This window comes from Anomaloglossus baeobatrachus, chromosome 9 (assembly GCF_048569485.1).
Source record: "Anomaloglossus baeobatrachus isolate aAnoBae1 chromosome 9, aAnoBae1.hap1, whole genome shotgun sequence".
Taxonomy (NCBI): domain Eukaryota; kingdom Metazoa; phylum Chordata; class Amphibia; order Anura; family Aromobatidae; genus Anomaloglossus; species Anomaloglossus baeobatrachus.
The window spans coordinates 111,745,669-111,762,799 of record NC_134361.1 but is presented as its reverse complement, the minus strand read 5'-3'; positions in this window follow the sequence as shown (position 1 = coordinate 111,762,799).

Genomic DNA, 17,131 nt, shown 5'->3' with positions numbered 1-17,131 from the left:
GCATAGTGGAAGAGACCCTCCGGCGTAACAAAAGCGGTTTTCTCCTTGGCGGACTCCGTCAGTGGCACCTGCCAGTACCCCTTGGTCAGGTCGAGCGTGGTAAAATATCGCGCCTGTCCCAGCCTATCAATCAGCTCATCCACCCGGGGCATGGGGTAGAGATCGAACTTGGATATTTCGTTCAATCTCCTAAAGTCATTGCAGAACCTTAAGGAGCCATCGGGTTTTGGTATTAGGACAATCGGACTAGCCCATTCACTCCGGGATTTTTCGATGACCCCCAGGCGTAACATTGTCTTTACTTCCTCCGATATGGCTTGTCGTCGAGCCTCCGGTACCCGGTATGACTTCAGGCGTACCCTCAGGTGGGGCTCGGTGACAATATCATGTCGTATCAGACTGGTCCTACCGGGCAGCTCGGAGAAGACATCGGGGTTCTGCTGAACCAACCGTCTGGCCTCTCGCCTCTGTGTCTTGGTGAGGGCTTCTCCAATCCTTACTTCCGGTTCGTCCTCTCCGGAGGTCGCAGGAGCCGGATGTGAACGACCCGAAGAGGAGGGAGGTGGGGAAAAAACAGCCATCAGGCTTTCCCGTTCCTGCCAAGGTTTTAATAGGTTGACATGGTATATTTGTTCAGGATTCCGCCTACCGGGCTGCAATACTTTATAGTTAACCACCCCTACTCTTTCCTTTATCTCGTAGGGGCCTTGCCACTGAGCCAGGAATTTACTCTCCGCCGTGGGGATTAATACCAACACCCGATCCCCGGGTTTAAAGGTCCGCACGGTGGCTTGTCTATTGTAGCGGCCGCTTTGCGCGGCCTGAGCCTCCTGTAAATGCTCCTTCACAATTGGCATGACCGCGCTTATGCGGTTCTGCATACCCAAAATGTGTTCAATCACACTTTTATGGGGGGTGGGCTCTTGCTCCCATGTTTCCTTTGCCAGGTCCAACAATCCCCGGGGATGTCGCCCGTATAACAATTCAAAAGGCGAAAACCCCGTGGATGCCTGTGGCACCTCTCGTATGGCAATCATCAAATAGGGAAGCATCATATCCCAGTCTTTCCCGTCTTTTGAAATCACCCTTTTGAGCATGGTTTTCAGGGTTTTATTGAAACGCTCGACTAAACCGTCCGTTTGAGGATGATACACAGACGTACGCAACTGCTTGATCTGGAGTAGCCGGCATAGCTCTTTGGTCACTTTAGACATGAATGGGGTCCCCTAATCCGTAAGGATCTCCTTGGGCAACCCCACCCGGCAGAACACAGCAAACAACTCCCGAGCTATAAGCTTTGCTGCAGTATGTCTGAGAGGTATCGCCTCGGGATACCGGGTAGCATAGTCAACGATCACTAGGATGTGTTGGTGCCCTCGAGCGGACTTTACGAGGGGCCCCACCAGATCCATCCCTATCCGTTCAAAAGGGACTTCTATAATGGGTAACGGTACCAACGGACTGCGAAAATGGGTCAGGGGTGCGGTAAGCTGACACTCCGGGCAGGTTTCGCAGAACCGTTTTACCTCCCCAAAGACCCCGGGCCAATAGAACCTTTGCAATATTCGCTCCTGCGTTTTCTTGACCCCTAGGTGGCCACTCATCAGGTGTTTATGAGCCAAGTCGAGGACCCGCCGGCGATGCGGCTGGGGCACCACCAACTGTTCTACCCCCACGCCCCGTATTTCATCTACCCGGTAGAGTAAATCTTGTTTAAGAGCGAAATGGGGGTACCTTACCTGGGCACCGGGCAGCTGTGCCACCCCGTCAACTACTGTCACCCGACTCCGGGCATGGATTAACGTAGGGTCCTGGAGTTGGGCTGTCCCAAACGTATCCGGGGACGCCTCCAACTCCGGGATGGGCTCGACCATCTCAGTCTCTCCTGCCAATACCTCTAGGGGTGACCTATCGGGTTCACACTCTGTCCCTATCATGGGGACCCCTACGGCAGGCGTCCCGGATTCAGGATTGTAGGGCTCAGGTCCCGGACTGACCAATATCTGAGGGGACTTAGGGGGTCCCCTCCATAAAGTCCAAAAATAGGGCAGATCCCTTCCTAGGATCACGTCATAAGGAAGAGTGTTAAGAAGTCCCACCTCATGTTGCACCTGACCGCAAGGTGCTGTGATGGTGACAATCCCCGTGGGATAGTCTCGGCGGTCCCCATGTATGCAAACCACCCCCACGGTACGTCCTGTGGCCTTTACTTTAGCCCTCAAGGTGGATCGCACAAGGGTCACTAAGCTTCCGGAATCCAACAAGCCTGTAACCGAACATCCATTCACCTGTATTTGGCACAAGTGGGGCTCAGTCTCTGGGGAGACCAGGTCAGCGGTACACACCACCTGAGCATACATTGAACCCCGCCGGGTAACCCCACAATCCATGGGCTCCGTGGTGAGTGGACACTGGGCTTCCATATGTCCCACCCGCTGGCACCGCCAACATCTAATGGGGACGGAAACACCCTTGACGGGTTGTCGTTTAGGGTACAGAACCTTCCGGACCTCAGGAATGGCGGCCGCGGCCTCAGACGGGACGGTAGGGGACTCCTGCACCGTTGTCAGCGGTGGGTCCTTGGCCCTAGGCTTGGAGGGGCCGGACCGACGGGCGGTACGCAAAGTCTCAGTGTCCCGTATCAAGTCCTGCGTAGCCACATGCCGCTCTACCAGGGACACTAATTGGTCCAGTGTACTCGGGTCGCCCTGTCCTACCCACCGTTGAACGGTGACAAAACGATCCACTACTACCCTTTCCACCATTTGCGCCGGGCTCAGAGTGTCAGGCTGCAACCACTTTTTTACAAGATGCAACAAGTCATAGGCCTGGGAGCGTACGGGTTTGGCTTCCTCATAGAACCACTGATTTACCCGCTGAGCCCGTACATAGGTATTCACCCCCAACCGAGCCAGTATTTCGGCTTTCAGGGTCACATAGTCAATGGCGTCCTCGGTACAGAGGTCCAGGTACGCTTTTTGGGGTTCCCCCGTCAGATAGGGCGACAATACCTCAGCCCACTGGGGGTCGGCAGCTTTTCCCGCTCGGCCACCCGCTCAAACACCGCCAGGAACGCTTCCACATCATCCCCCGGGTCATCTTTTGCAACGCTTGTCTCACCGCTTTCCGGACGCTGCAGTCGTCACCCGGTCCCGGGGTTGTTGCTGCCGGTCCGGCACGGATCGACTTGGCCAGGAGAATCATCTGTTCTTGATGTCTTTGTTCCTGCAATTGCAAGGCTTGCTGCTGACGTGTATTGGCCTGAACCAGCTGTTCTTGGTGCCTTTTGTCCTGCATTTGCAAGGATTGCTGCTGACGTTCCAACGCCCGGAGCAGGTGTGCATTGGTCTGTTGCTGCTGTTCATTAGCCTGTTGTTGCTGTGCATTAGCCTGAGCCAGCTGCTTTAGTATGTCCTCCATGGCGTCACCGGGTTTTGGCTGTAGTATAGCCGCTCGAATCCAGGACATGTGCTACCGGGTCACCAGGGATGGATGCTACACCTCACCGGGCTGGCATGCCCGCCGATTCTCCACCATATGTGAGGTAGCGTGGTCGGCTGCGCAGCAGAAGACACGGGATCCAGGCATTAAGGTTCACAGCACACGGTTTAATGTCCAAACAAAAGTCCACAACAATATACATGTGCTTCTCCAGCAGAGAACTCAGGGAGTTGTGTTCACTCCCTCATACCCGGCACACCTGCCCTTGTTCCTGTTTCCATTTAACCCTTCCTTCAGCCTGTAGGGAAACAGCATTAACCCTGGAGTGGATCTACTTTCTATCATGGAGTGAGCACAACCGGGGCGAGACATACCGGCCGTCATAGATAACCCCGGTCACAGTCTCACAATATATATATATATATATATAATCTATCCACACACACATACACAGCTTTATATATTAGATATACACATATGGCTGACGATTCTGTCTGGGGTTCGTCATTTTAATGACCCAAAAAATGGTGCATGCAGCTTTTTTCGTTCAGTCAAAATGACGACTAGCGGTTAATGTTTGATTGGTAAGGACTGTTTGCAGAATTGGAGAGTTTCCAAGAGTGATGGTGGGATTGTGGAAGGTTGGAGGTCAGAATGCTAAGGAGGATCTCAGCTCCCCCGGTAAAGGCATCACCTGGGTCCTCTCTCTGGGGGACGGTGCAGGGAGGGCAGCTCCATGTTCAAAGAGGCAAAGTCCGGCAGTAGAACAAAAGTTGTTTCCAGCATCATGGCCAAGAAAAAAGGTTAAAAACCAATTTTATTCCATAACTTGTGCAAATACAACAGGATATGTCTAAGACTAAGAACCTCTGTTAGGTGTGAAACGCATAGACATTGTTTTATACTTCGTGGATGTCCATCCAACCTAGTGTTGGTTTTAACCTTATGGAATAAAATTGGTTTTTAACCTTTTCTTGGATGTGATGCTGGAAACAACTTTTTTCTATTGCCGAAGGTTCGAGGGGTAGAGGTGGAGCTGTGGTGGAGTCTGAAGGGGGCCCGGAAATTTTGTCAGTATCGGGCCCGGAAATTCCTGGTGGCAGCCCCGGCTGGAGGGGCCCGGGGTGGCTGCCCGCAGTGAGTGCGTTTTCACTTTCATGTATCATGCCCCCGGGCCGTCACCAAGCAGCTGATTACCGCTGCCGGAGGCGGCACTGTTTGTATAGCTGCAGACAGGCCAACGCAGAGATTCAAACTCGCCCACACTGCACACTGTGCGCGGCCTGTGCTGAAGATGAGGGAGTGGCCAGGCAGCAGAGATGCCAGGAGGAGAACAGCCAATCAGGAGAGGGGGCAGAGCCGGGAAAATGAAATGATGAAAAGGAAAAGAGTGCAGGAGTGAAGAAGGAGTAGAGACCACAAAAAGAGAGAAAAGCAAACAGAGAGCAGAAAAACAGTGAGAAGAGGAAAACAGAAGGAATAGAAAGAAAAAGCAGAGGACAGGAGGAGCAGCCAGGAAGACTCACAGGAAGTGCAGCAGAGAGGCCTGAGCCACTATCATCATCTCTCACAGCACAGGAGCTGGTGAGTATTGTAATGTACAAACCTCTGCCTGTAATACTACAGAAAAACTGCCCTGTGCTGTGCCATCACTCTGTGTGTGTGTGTGTGTGTTGCCCCTGTGCCAATACTGTGTGTGTGTGTTACGTCACCGCCGGAGTCTGCTCCAGCGACTTCTGCTCCGATCGCCAGGCGACGCCGTGTTCCTGCCGTGGATGGTACTGGTGATGGGAGAGAAGTTGATGCCAGCGGCACCAGTGGGCGCAGGCTCCGATCATCCACTGGGCTGGGTTAGCTTGGGATCTGCAGTACCGCTGGCTGACTGTGGGTGGCATGTGTCTTCCAGCTGAAGTTGCCAGCGTTCAGCTACAGCCAATGGGAATACACCACACCCTTCTTATTTCCCCTCCTGTCACATGATTACTGCCAGATATAGTTCTGATTTTCCTGGCTCCTGTTACGTCCTATTCTGTTGGTGATTCCTGTGTTGACTTCTGCATGTTTTTGACTACCCTTCTGCCTACTGTTTTTGTACCTTGCTGCCCGACCCGGATCTGACCTCTGCTACGTTTGCTGACTACGTCACTGCCTGCCGATTCTGTCCCTGTTCCGCAATTCCTGGTTTGACCCTGCCTGACTACTACTCTCATCGGACTGCAGCCTTCCACAGGTAGTGAGGGTCCTGTGTAATTCCAAATCCCTGTATAGGGGTTAAAGGGTTTCAGGGTTCTGGGGGTCCTACTTGGTGAGTGGCTTCACTCTAGCCTCCCCTTTACAGCCCATCTGAGTCTGTGGATCCAGGCAGGCGTTACAGTGTGTTGCCCCTGTGCTGTGCCATCACTGTGTGTGTGTGTGTTGCCCCTTTGCTGTGCCATCAGTGTGTGTGTGTGTGTGTGTGTATTATCCCTGTACTTTGCAGAGTTTTAATATAGATCCTGAGGCTATAAAGAGTCATAATCCTTACCATTAAATGGGGAAGACAGAAGTGAAAATTTATATTGTGTGTAGTGAGGGGCACGAAGAAGGACATCCCAACTTTAGGCCAAGTTCACATATTGCAGATTTTTTAGGGATTTGCGGTGTGAATCCACTGGTCTTGGTGCAGTGGCCTTTGCTCAGTAACAGGACGGTGGTTATATTCAGACTCTATGTGGTGATATTTGGTCATGGTGTGGCGGCATTATTTTGCAATGTAATAATACATTGCAAACCTTTATATGGTGGGTGTTGTTCAGTAACACTATGTAGTAGTATGTGTTATTTCTGACTATAAGCCGCCCCCAATAATGCATGCCGGCCCCCAATAACATGTATCATGATTATTATGATAATTTTTTTTGTTTGTTTGTTTTTTATCGGTGGGGGGGCCCCATTCAGACTTTTGCTATGGGGCCCCATGATTTCTATGTACGCCCCTGCCTGGGACTGCCCTTGTCGGCTACCTACCAGCGTGGTAGCCTAGCTGCACCTCCAGTGGCTTTAGTGAAGACTCGGTAGCCATTCAGATTTGCTCCTCCATGTCAGTACTCAGTGCCTTTGGTCCAGTGGAACAACTTACCTGCTGCTTGCCCTGCGAGCATGACATATATGATGTTTTGATTGCTTGTTATTACATTTTTTTTCTGTTGCTGCAAAGGCCTAAAAAACGGTAATCTTGTCGTTTTGATTTTTTTCTGATGACACGGTTTACTGTTTGGATTAATTTATGTTTTGATAGATTGGACTTTTATATAAACACAGTAATATCAAATATGTATATTTTTTAATTTTATTTCTTTTTTTTTTAATGTGGTAAAGGGTGATGTGAACTTTTATTTTTAAAACCTTTTTCAACTTTGTACTGTACTTTGAACCTGCAAGAGTCTGACCACTTGTTCTATATACAGCAATGCTGTTTACAGAAGAAATCACAGTCTCCTATGAATGCCGGCCACTGGCTGGTTATCACAAGAGTACTATGGTGACAGACACGGGGGTTATCCACTGACCAATGGCTGTCATGACATTTATTTTATTTATTTTACTCACTTATATAGCACTATTAATTCCACAGCACAGCGTTTTACAGATGTGATTGTACCGTCCCGGGGCTCGGCCGGCTGCCGAGCCGCTCGGATCCGTGCTCGGTGGGTGGCTCGAGCTCCTTACGGACCCGGGGGTCACATCGTTCTGAAAGGGGGTTGGAGCTACATGTAGGGACTTCGGTGGGGAGGTCCACGGCCGGAGCCGCGGTTGTTTGTACGGGATTTGAGTTTGTGATGCCACCCATGGATTGTGGTGAATAGATGGACACCACCGCTGCCGTTGACTAGGCTCCCGGGGACGTTGTTGCGCAGCTTGGTGTTGACCTAATGGTTGGGCTGTTGTCTTCAGTCGGGTCTTAGGTTGGATAGGTCCTTAAGTCCAGTCCTCAATCAGTTGACTTGACTCAGCCCGGTTGTTTCTGGGCCTCGTACTGGGTCTGAGTACCCCTCCTGGTGCTCCGGTTTCCAATCGGTTCCCCGGTTCGGTACCGGTGGGCAACCGCCCGTCCCCGGTCCCTACGGTTCCGCCGGCTGTAATCCCAGCTCCTGCTTGCGGCCACCACCGTCTGCCTCCTTGCCAGAGGTGACTGGGCTCCAACCCAGACACCTGGTGTAGACTATGGCAGGCCTGGACACAGGCCTGTCCTTGAACTCCACTCCACTCCACTGTGAAGACTAATCTCTTCTCGACTACTGTTTTTCCCACCTCCAGGTCTGTGAACTCCTCGGTGGGCGGAGCCAACCGCCTGGGTCCGCCCCCTAGTGTGAACATCAAACCCAGAGGGAGGTGACAAGGGTTTTGTAGTTTGGCTGCTGTCACCTTACTAAGGGGGGGGGGGGGGGGGAGGGAATGTGTGTATGGGACTACCCGTGACAACCTGGCTAGTCCAGGGCGTCACATGATCATCTCATCAGTATCCCACGGCTGCACGCCAATGAGGACTCACAACAGCATGCCCCCCTTCCAGCATGCATTAAGTGCCGCTATCTGAGATTAACAACAAGTGTCGCTCCACCCATGGCTGTTAGAGGCAGATGAAGGCTGAGTAATTCAGCCTTTATCTGCAGGGAAAGATTCAGGATCAGCCTATGAGCTCACATCAAAGGCAGGGAAATGACTCATGACGTGCATAGCAGGGTTAATGCAGCAGTCAGATGTTAGCCGGCAAAAGATAGGCTGTCTCAACTGCTTCATGACTGTCCCTCAAGTTAAAATTTGCCAACCTGCTCCTAATCTTATCCATAATGCAGGTTTGTAATACATTGTGTAGCCACATCCACCCCATGTCTTACCATTGGTTTCTTAGTTCTCTTTCCATACAAAGACCAGTCAGAACCGAATTCCAGCAGTGGCCTAGTGGTTGCAAGTACAAAGGCGCTTCTGAACAAACGTAACAAGTGTCTATTAGATGGCTCCAATTGTGCCACTTTTATTAAGACGCCTTCAAGTGTTAACAAATTGGCGCAGATCGCTCCATCTTGGCACAATATGCATAAAGTAGGGATTGCCACTTAATAAATGTTGTCTGTTTCCTCTGAATAGTGACCATTGCTGAGTTCGGCCTCCCTCCTGGTTGCCTCCGGGGCCACCTCTCTGCTTGTTGAACCTCTTTAGTCATTTTCTTACTTTTATACAAGGTCCTGTGTCTCCTGTATTCTGCTGCTCTATGTCTCGGTCTTTATTCTTCTTTCAGGTAGTACGTAGTGCACAATGTTAGTGCCCCAATCACAGAGACTGAATCCCATAATAATTGTAGTGTAATTAGGGACAGGAGTTGAATTTATGACATCTATTCTCTGTAGTGACTCCTCTATACTGCCCGATTCTAGTTGTGATATATTCAGGGTAGTAGTGATCATTCCCAGCATTATCACTGTGTGAGGAGAAAATCAGACAAAAAAACCACACAACACGATATATATCTAAATTTATGTTTGTTTTTTATTAGAAGATCAATAAGCAGCATTGTATTGAAAGTATACTGGCCCTTTGAGAAATTACACAATGGTCACAGTGTCTCTCAGGTGAGCCCCCGTGTGGACTACAGAACCAGCTGCAGTCATTGGGGAGCAGCTGAGAGGCACTGGACCCAAAGATCCAGAGGAAGGCGAAGAAACCCCCCGGAGAGTTCTGCCTCAGGGGGGAAAAAAATTCCTTCCTGACCCCAGTTCTGGCGATCGGATATTTCCCTGGATCACGTCAGTCCTGCTTCAAATTGCAATATATTTACATGTAATTATTAGTGATGGGCGGATAGTAAAATATTCGGGTTTGGATTGTTGGATCGAATACCCAGTACTATTCCAGTATTCATCACGAGTAACTGACCTAATGCAAGTCAATGGGGAACTCGAGTGTTATTCTAAGGACATCTTCAAAAAAAATGCTCGGGTTCCACATTGACTTACATTAGGTTAATTATTCTTCAGTAATACTGAGATAGTACTCGGCATTCAGTACAACTAATCCAAACCCGAATATCTATTAACCCATCACTAGTAATTATAAGCTATGGAGCGCTAATCTTACAAAGAAAAATATACACACACCCTGCTCCTAGGAGCTTACAATCTAATATACAATATGACATATGCACACAAACATATGCACACTCAACTTGATGCTCACACACATACAGACACATATGCCCACAAACACACATATACACACTCACCTCAAGACACACATACACAAACACACACCCCTTCAGTGCTGCAGTGCTGCGGAAAGAAACGATCACCCCTTAATTGCTGGGACTCCACACAAACCTTCACAAATAAATCCTTTCATTACCTGGATGCCATACAAACCCTCACACACCCCTTTAGTAGTGGGGTCAAATAGACACTGACACACTGTCCCTTTATTGCTGGGGCCACACAAACTACCTTTCATTCTTGGAACACACACCTTCAGTGCTGCAGTTCTGGGAAGCGATCATACATATACACACTCATACACACATACACACACACACATACATACACACACACACACACACACACACACACACATACACCCCTTCAGTGCTGCAGTTCTGGGAAGCGATCATACATACAACAAACACACACACACACACACACACACACACCCCTTCAGTGCTGCAGTGCTGCGGAAAGAAACGATCACCCCTTAATTGCTGGGACTCCACACAAACCTTCACAAATAAATCCTTTCATTACCTGGACGCCATACAAACCCTCACACACCCCTTTAGTAGTGGGGTCAATAGACACTGACAAACTGTCCCTTTATTGCTGGGGCCACACAAACAACCTTTCATTCTTGGAACACACACCTTCAGTGCTGCAGTTTTGGGAAGCGATCATACATACACACACTCATACACACATACACACACACACACACACACACATACATACACATACATACACACACACACACACACACACACTTACACACACATACATACCTTCTAGGTCTGAACCTGAAAATTCTTCTCGCTTGATAATTGTAGGTCCTATGACAGCCTTGTGGAAGGGTCAAGAAGAAATAAAACATGCAGAGATAGTTATTGCTTGGAACAATCATGGTGATGAGTCCATACAGTGCACACTGCTGATCTCTTCCTTGTCCTGCTGTGCTGTTTGTGCTGTGCAGCGAGTCCTTCTTCACCCCTCTCCGATGTTGCCCGATCCTCCAGTATTCAGTGAAGAGCTACCTACCTGGACCAGTCATCTTCAAGCTGTGACACAAGATGGTTCTGGATTAGAGCTTTGTACATTCTATAGCATTTGTGATGTCATGTGAGGTCTATGATATCAAGTGCACTGTGATGTCATGTGCTTTGCGATGTCATCATACCTGGAAGCAAATCAAATTCATGTTAAAACAATAACTTTATTTAATTAAAACCACACACAATTGAATACTGCACAATAAAAATTTGCTACAACGTTAGTCATAAATCAATGTATACCTCAGAGGGGGAGGGGCCCAGGATGGATTCCCTAGACTTCCCCTACCTGGCCGCAGAGGTTGGTACTATGCAGAGATTGTTCGCCCCACCTTCTGATAGACGATTGATTGGCTGTCTCGAGCATGGCCCCGCCCATAGAGGCCAGCATACTATTCAGGCCTCGGATTGAAATGAGCCCTGACTGCCTAGCGTGCGTTCCAGCTACTTGTAGGGAGTTTTCTTCCTGGGGACACCGTATGTTTACAGGTATAAAAAAGCTGCCTTTGAATACAACATGGTCTATCTGGCTATATGAGCCTCAGGTTCAATTTGGGATGCCCCTGATGAAACCCCTGGCATTTGGAAAGGGAGGAGAAACGCGTCAGGCGTGAGGCTACTCAAGCTAAGTTATTGTGTCATTTGGCACATCTTTTATGCTGTGCAATATTATTTGCCATTGGGTATATTGTGCTTTTTGCTATTGAGCGCTATTTATCATTTGGCAAATATGATACTATTAGCATAATGATCTGTTACTGGGCATGCCACTAATACATCTCATGTTATTCCATATGACATTGCTAATACAGGCAGGGTCGGACTGGGGTGCCAGGGGCCTACCAGGGAAATTACCTCTAGGAGCCCACACTGTAGCTACCATAAACGGTTTTATTACTTGTTCATTTTCGGCTTCTCTCAGTATAACTTGCGCCTTTTAGCAAACTACGGTGTGCAAAAAAGAACTGTATTGTGCCCTGCAGATATCACAGGATTTCTTGTAGCCTCTTATTTATTGTAGTTAATTATGGAATCTATTATTTACAATCAGTCGCAGTTTTTCTTACACACGGACATTCCTTGTCTTAGGAAAACCACTGAGTCCATCAGGAAAACAATATTCAAAGAGAAGCAGAATGTTATCCAGCATCTTCAAATGGAAAAGTTTACTAAAATTAATCCCCCTATGCCACCATCTATCCACCATATAGGGTCTGTCCCCACTGACTTGGGAAATCCCCTATAGAGTCAGTATGTGGTGGTGTGAAACATTACCACTCCAATACACTTTTCCATTTGGAGACTCCGGTGAATATTTGCTTCACTTTAGTCTGACATTTATCTATTTTTTCTGTCTTTGTTATCATAGTGGTATCTGTAGCGCCCCTGAGACCCTCAGGGCACTACAGGGAACTGCATTCTCTTGGGGATGCAGGACCTACTCCCTGGGACTTGGAATACCAGTGCCGATTCCACCAAAACACGACCAAAATCCTAGTTCTCCACTGCACACAGGGCATAGAGGGTTAACCATGTAAGGGGATGGTCGCCATGGGAACGAGTCCCTCTGTATAGCCAGCCTGGTGGGAGGGGTCAGCAGTCAGTCAGTCGGTAGTCGGTAGTGAGTTGAGTGGCACACAGAAGAGGTGTGCAGACGTGCCTGAGCTGGGTTTGTGTAACGGTGATCCGGGGGCACAGGAGAGAGGTCGCCAGGATGGGTACCGGAGATACCGCTGGGACCAGAGCACGCACGGGGCACGGGGCACAGGGCCCTAGGTCAAGCGTCAGTTTCATACGGTTTGATAAATACCTTCCCAGTGAGGACACCTTCACGGACTTCACCGAACCAAATAATTCGGGGGCATCAGCAGTAAACTAGGATCGGGGTTTGGACATTTACCTCCCTGCAGGGTCTGCACTGCCCTCCATATGGAGAAGGAGACTGTACCCCAAAAGGGACGTCTGGGCTCACAAACGCTCCATGCTACGGGGACCCAATCAACTGAGAGTGCCGGGGACCGTGCAACCTAGGTCATTACATTGGCACTGATACTCCAAGGGACCTGAACCAGTGGTTCAAACGTCAGAGTGAGTAGAGACTGTTAAAGACAACCTGGTGAGGTCTCCGTTATTACCCTGCAACATCTCCCAGGCACAGCTCTACCTACAGAGGATCTAACGCCATTGCTGCATACACCACCAGCCCATCAGATGCATCCAACTACTCCACAGCGTGGCTGGCCAGTAAAGGTCTAAAAGATGAAAAAATAATGACATGGCCTCCTTGTTCACCTGATCTGAACCCCATAGAGAACCTGTGGTCCCTCATAAAATGTAAGATCTACGGGGAGGGAAAACAGTACACCTCTCGGAGCAGTGTCTGGGAGGCTGTGGTGGCTGCTGCGCGCAATGTTGATCGTAAACAGATCAAGCAACTGACAATCTATGGATGGTAGGCTGTTGAGTGTCATCATAAAGAAAGGTGGCTATATTGGTCACTAATTTTTTGGGGTTTTGTTTTTGCATGTCAGAAATGTTTATTTCTAAATTTTGTGCAGTTATATTGGTTTACCTGGTGAAAATAAACAAGTGAGATGGGAATATATTTGATTTTTATTAAGTTGCCTAATAATTCTGCACAGTAATAGTTACCTGCACAAACAGATATCCTCCTAAGATCTTCGTTCCGAATAGCATGTGCAATGCAAGTTACATAGTTTTATAGTTACATAGTTACATAGTTACTTAGGTTGAAAAAAGACCTAGGTCCATCTAGTTCAACCTTCCTCCACCAGTTCTACATTTAGTCACTAAGTCATTTATAACCAACAATGTTGTGTGTACTGAGGAAATCATCCAGCCCTTTTTTAAAAGCTGTTATAGTATCTGCCATTACTACCTCTTGTGGTAGGGCATTCCACAGTCTGACTGCTCTAACTGTAAAGAACCCTTTCCTATTTAGGTGTCGGAATCGCTTTTCTTCCACTCGCAGTGAGTGCCCCCTGGTCCTTAGTATTGTTTTCGGAAGAAATAAGTCATGTGCCAGTCCTTTATATTGACCACACATGTATTTATACATATAAATGAGATCTCCTCTGAGACGTCTTTTTTCTAAGCTAAACATATCTAACTTTTTCAACCTGCCATCATATGGGAGGCCTTCCATTCCTTGTAATAGTCTAGTTGCCCGCCTTTGAACTGACTCTAACTTCTGAATGTCCTTTTTAAAATGTGGAGCCCAAAACTGGATCCCGTATTCCAGATGTGGCCTTACAAGTGATTTATAGAGGGGTAACAATACGTTGGGATCACGGGATCTAATCTCTCTTTTTATACACCCTAAAATCTTGTTTGCTTTAGCAGCTGCTGCTTGACATTGAGTGCTGCTGCTCAGCTTATTTGTAATGAGAATACCCAAGTCCTTCTCCTGTTCTGTAGTCCCGAGTTTACTTCCATTTAATGTATATGCAGCTATAGGATTACTCCGTCCTAGGTGCATTACTTTACATTTATCAACATTAAATCTCATTTGCCAAGTATCTGCCCATTCTGACATCTTATCCAGATCTTTTTGTAATATTGTACTATCCAGGTCAGTTTTTAATATCCTACATAGTTTGGTGTCATCGGCAAAGACTGACACTGTACTATCAATCCCATCCACAAGGTCATTAATAAAGAGAGTAAAAAGAATTGGTCCTAGCACAGATCCCTGCGGCACCCCACTGCTGACTATAGCCCATTTAGAGAATGTACCATTTATGACTACTCTTTTTGTTTCCTATCTTTTAGCCAATTCCTTACCCAGTTGCATATTGTGTCCCCTAGTCCTTGCTTCTGGAGCTTTAGTATAAGGCTATTATGTGGTACAGTATCAAATGCCTTTGCAAAGTCCAAATAAATCACATCAGCTGCATTACCAATATCCAGGTTTGAACTTACCCCCTCATAGAACCCCAACAGGTTGGTTAGACACGACTTATCTTTCATGAATCCATGCTGTTTGTCAGTTATCATATTATTTTCTGCAATATATTTTTGCATGTCATCCCTTAAAATGCCCTCAAAAACTTTGCATACTACTGATGTCAGGCTTACTGGACGGTAGTTGCCTGGATCTACCCTCTTACCTTTCTTAAATATCGGTACCACATCAGCAATCCTCCAATCCTGAGGCACCAACCCTGTTACAAGTGAGTCTAAAAAGATGAGATACAGCGGTCTGTCGATTACGGAGCTCAATTCCCTCAATATTCGTGGATGAATGCCATCTGGCCCTGGGGATTTGTCAATGTTTAATTTACTCAGACGTAGGCGTACTTCATCTTGTGTTAAATTAATTATATCGGGTGGTGGACTTTGATTTTTCACTTGTTGAATGATCCCTGGTACAGTCAGTTCCTTGGTGAATACAGATGAGAAATGCCTATTTAATATCTCAGTCTTTTGTTTGTCCTCTATAACTAACTTGTTATTATATTTTAAGGGTCCGATACTATCCTTTGTTTTCCTTTTGGCATTAATGTATTTATAAAAGATTTTGGGATTTATTTTAATGTCATTGGCGATTTTTGTGTCAGTAGCTAGTTTTGCTTGTTTGATTTCTTTTTTGCATTGCCTATTAATATCTTTAGACTCCTGCAATGCTATTTCTGTATTCTCAGCCTTTAAGATTTTAAACGCCCTTTGTTTTTGTTTTATTATACTTTGTACAGTCTGATTTATCCATAGTGGTTTCTTTTTATTCCGGGACATTTTATTACCAGAGGGTATCCGTTTTTTACAGGACTCTAGTAGTATATCCTTAAACTTACCCCATTTATGTTCGGTATCCCCAGTTACCATGACTCTGTCCCAATCTACACATTTAAGCTCTTCCCTTAATTTGTTGAAATCAGCTTTCCTAAAATTCCAGGTTTTAGCATTTCCCCTTTGAAATGTTCTATTGAATATTATGTCGAAGCTTACCATATTATGATCGCTGGTGCCCAAGTGCTCCCGGACCTGTAGATCTGAAATTGTATCCGGTCTATTTGACAGGACCAGATCTAGCAAATTATCTCCCCTGGTCGGTTCACCTACCATCTGAGAGAGGAAATGGTCTTGAATGGTAGATAAGAACTTACAGCTTTTAGCAGAACCAGAAGATTCTATGTCCCACTGTATGTCTGGATAGTTGAAATCCCCCATAATAAGAACCCGATTATTATTATTAGCTGCCTTTTCAATTTGTTCCAGCATTTCACCCTCTATTTGTTCAGGTATGTTAGGAGGCTTATAGCAAACTCCAATTAGCATTTTTCCATTATTCCCCTCCCCATGTACATTTACCCATACTGACTCTACATTGTTGCTGTTCCCCTCAATGTCATCATACAACACAGGTTTTAGGTTAGATTTAATAAATATACACACCCCACCACCTTTTTGGCCTTTCCTGTCCTTCCTAAATGTACTATAACCCTGTATGTTTGTCACCCAGTTATGGCTTTCATCCAGCCAGGTTTCCGTAATGCCCACCACATCATAATCCATGGTTGACATAAGAGTCTCCAATTCATTCATTTTGTTTGCAAGACTTCTTGCATTTGCCAGTAGACATTTAATCCTATTAACACCTTTATTACTCCTAGCCTCCCTACATTCCTTGTATGTCCCATCCCCCCCTAATCCTTCATTGACCCCTACCGTCTCCCTGTCTCTATCTGCTCTATCTATCCCCTTATTTGCTCCACTATCCTCCCTCCCCCCCCCCCCCCCCCCCCCCGATCCTAGTTTAAAAGCTCCTCCATCCGTCTGACCATTTTCTCCCCCAGCACAGCTGCACCTTCCCCATTGAGGGGAAAAACTAACAATGTAACGAGTAACCTGAATGCTGTACATTTCGTGGGGGTAGCAAATACTGCGGAATTCGGGTTACTCATTACATTGCGAGTTTTTCCCCATTGACTTGCATTGCACATGCTATTTGGAATGAATATGCGAGTATTAGACAGTACTCGTTATGACTGTAGCGAGTGCGATTAGTTAGGTACTCGATCAACTCTACTTACAGCAAATGAAAACCCAAAAATCATTATCTCAGAAAATTAGAATAATTACCACAAAATACCTGCAAAGGCTTCCTAGGTGTTTAAAATGCCCTCTTAAGGGGGCTTTACACGCTACGATATCGCTAATGTGAAGTTGTTGGGGTCACGGAATTTGTGACGCACATCCGGCCGCATTAGCGATGCCGTTGCGTGTGACACCTATGAGCAATTTTGCATCGTCGCAAAAAACCGTGCAAAATCGCTCATCGGTGACATGGGGGTCCATTCTCAAATATCGTTACTGCAGCAGTAACGAAGTTGTTCTTCGTTCCTGCGGCAGCACACATCGCTCCGTGTGACACCGCAGGAACGAGGA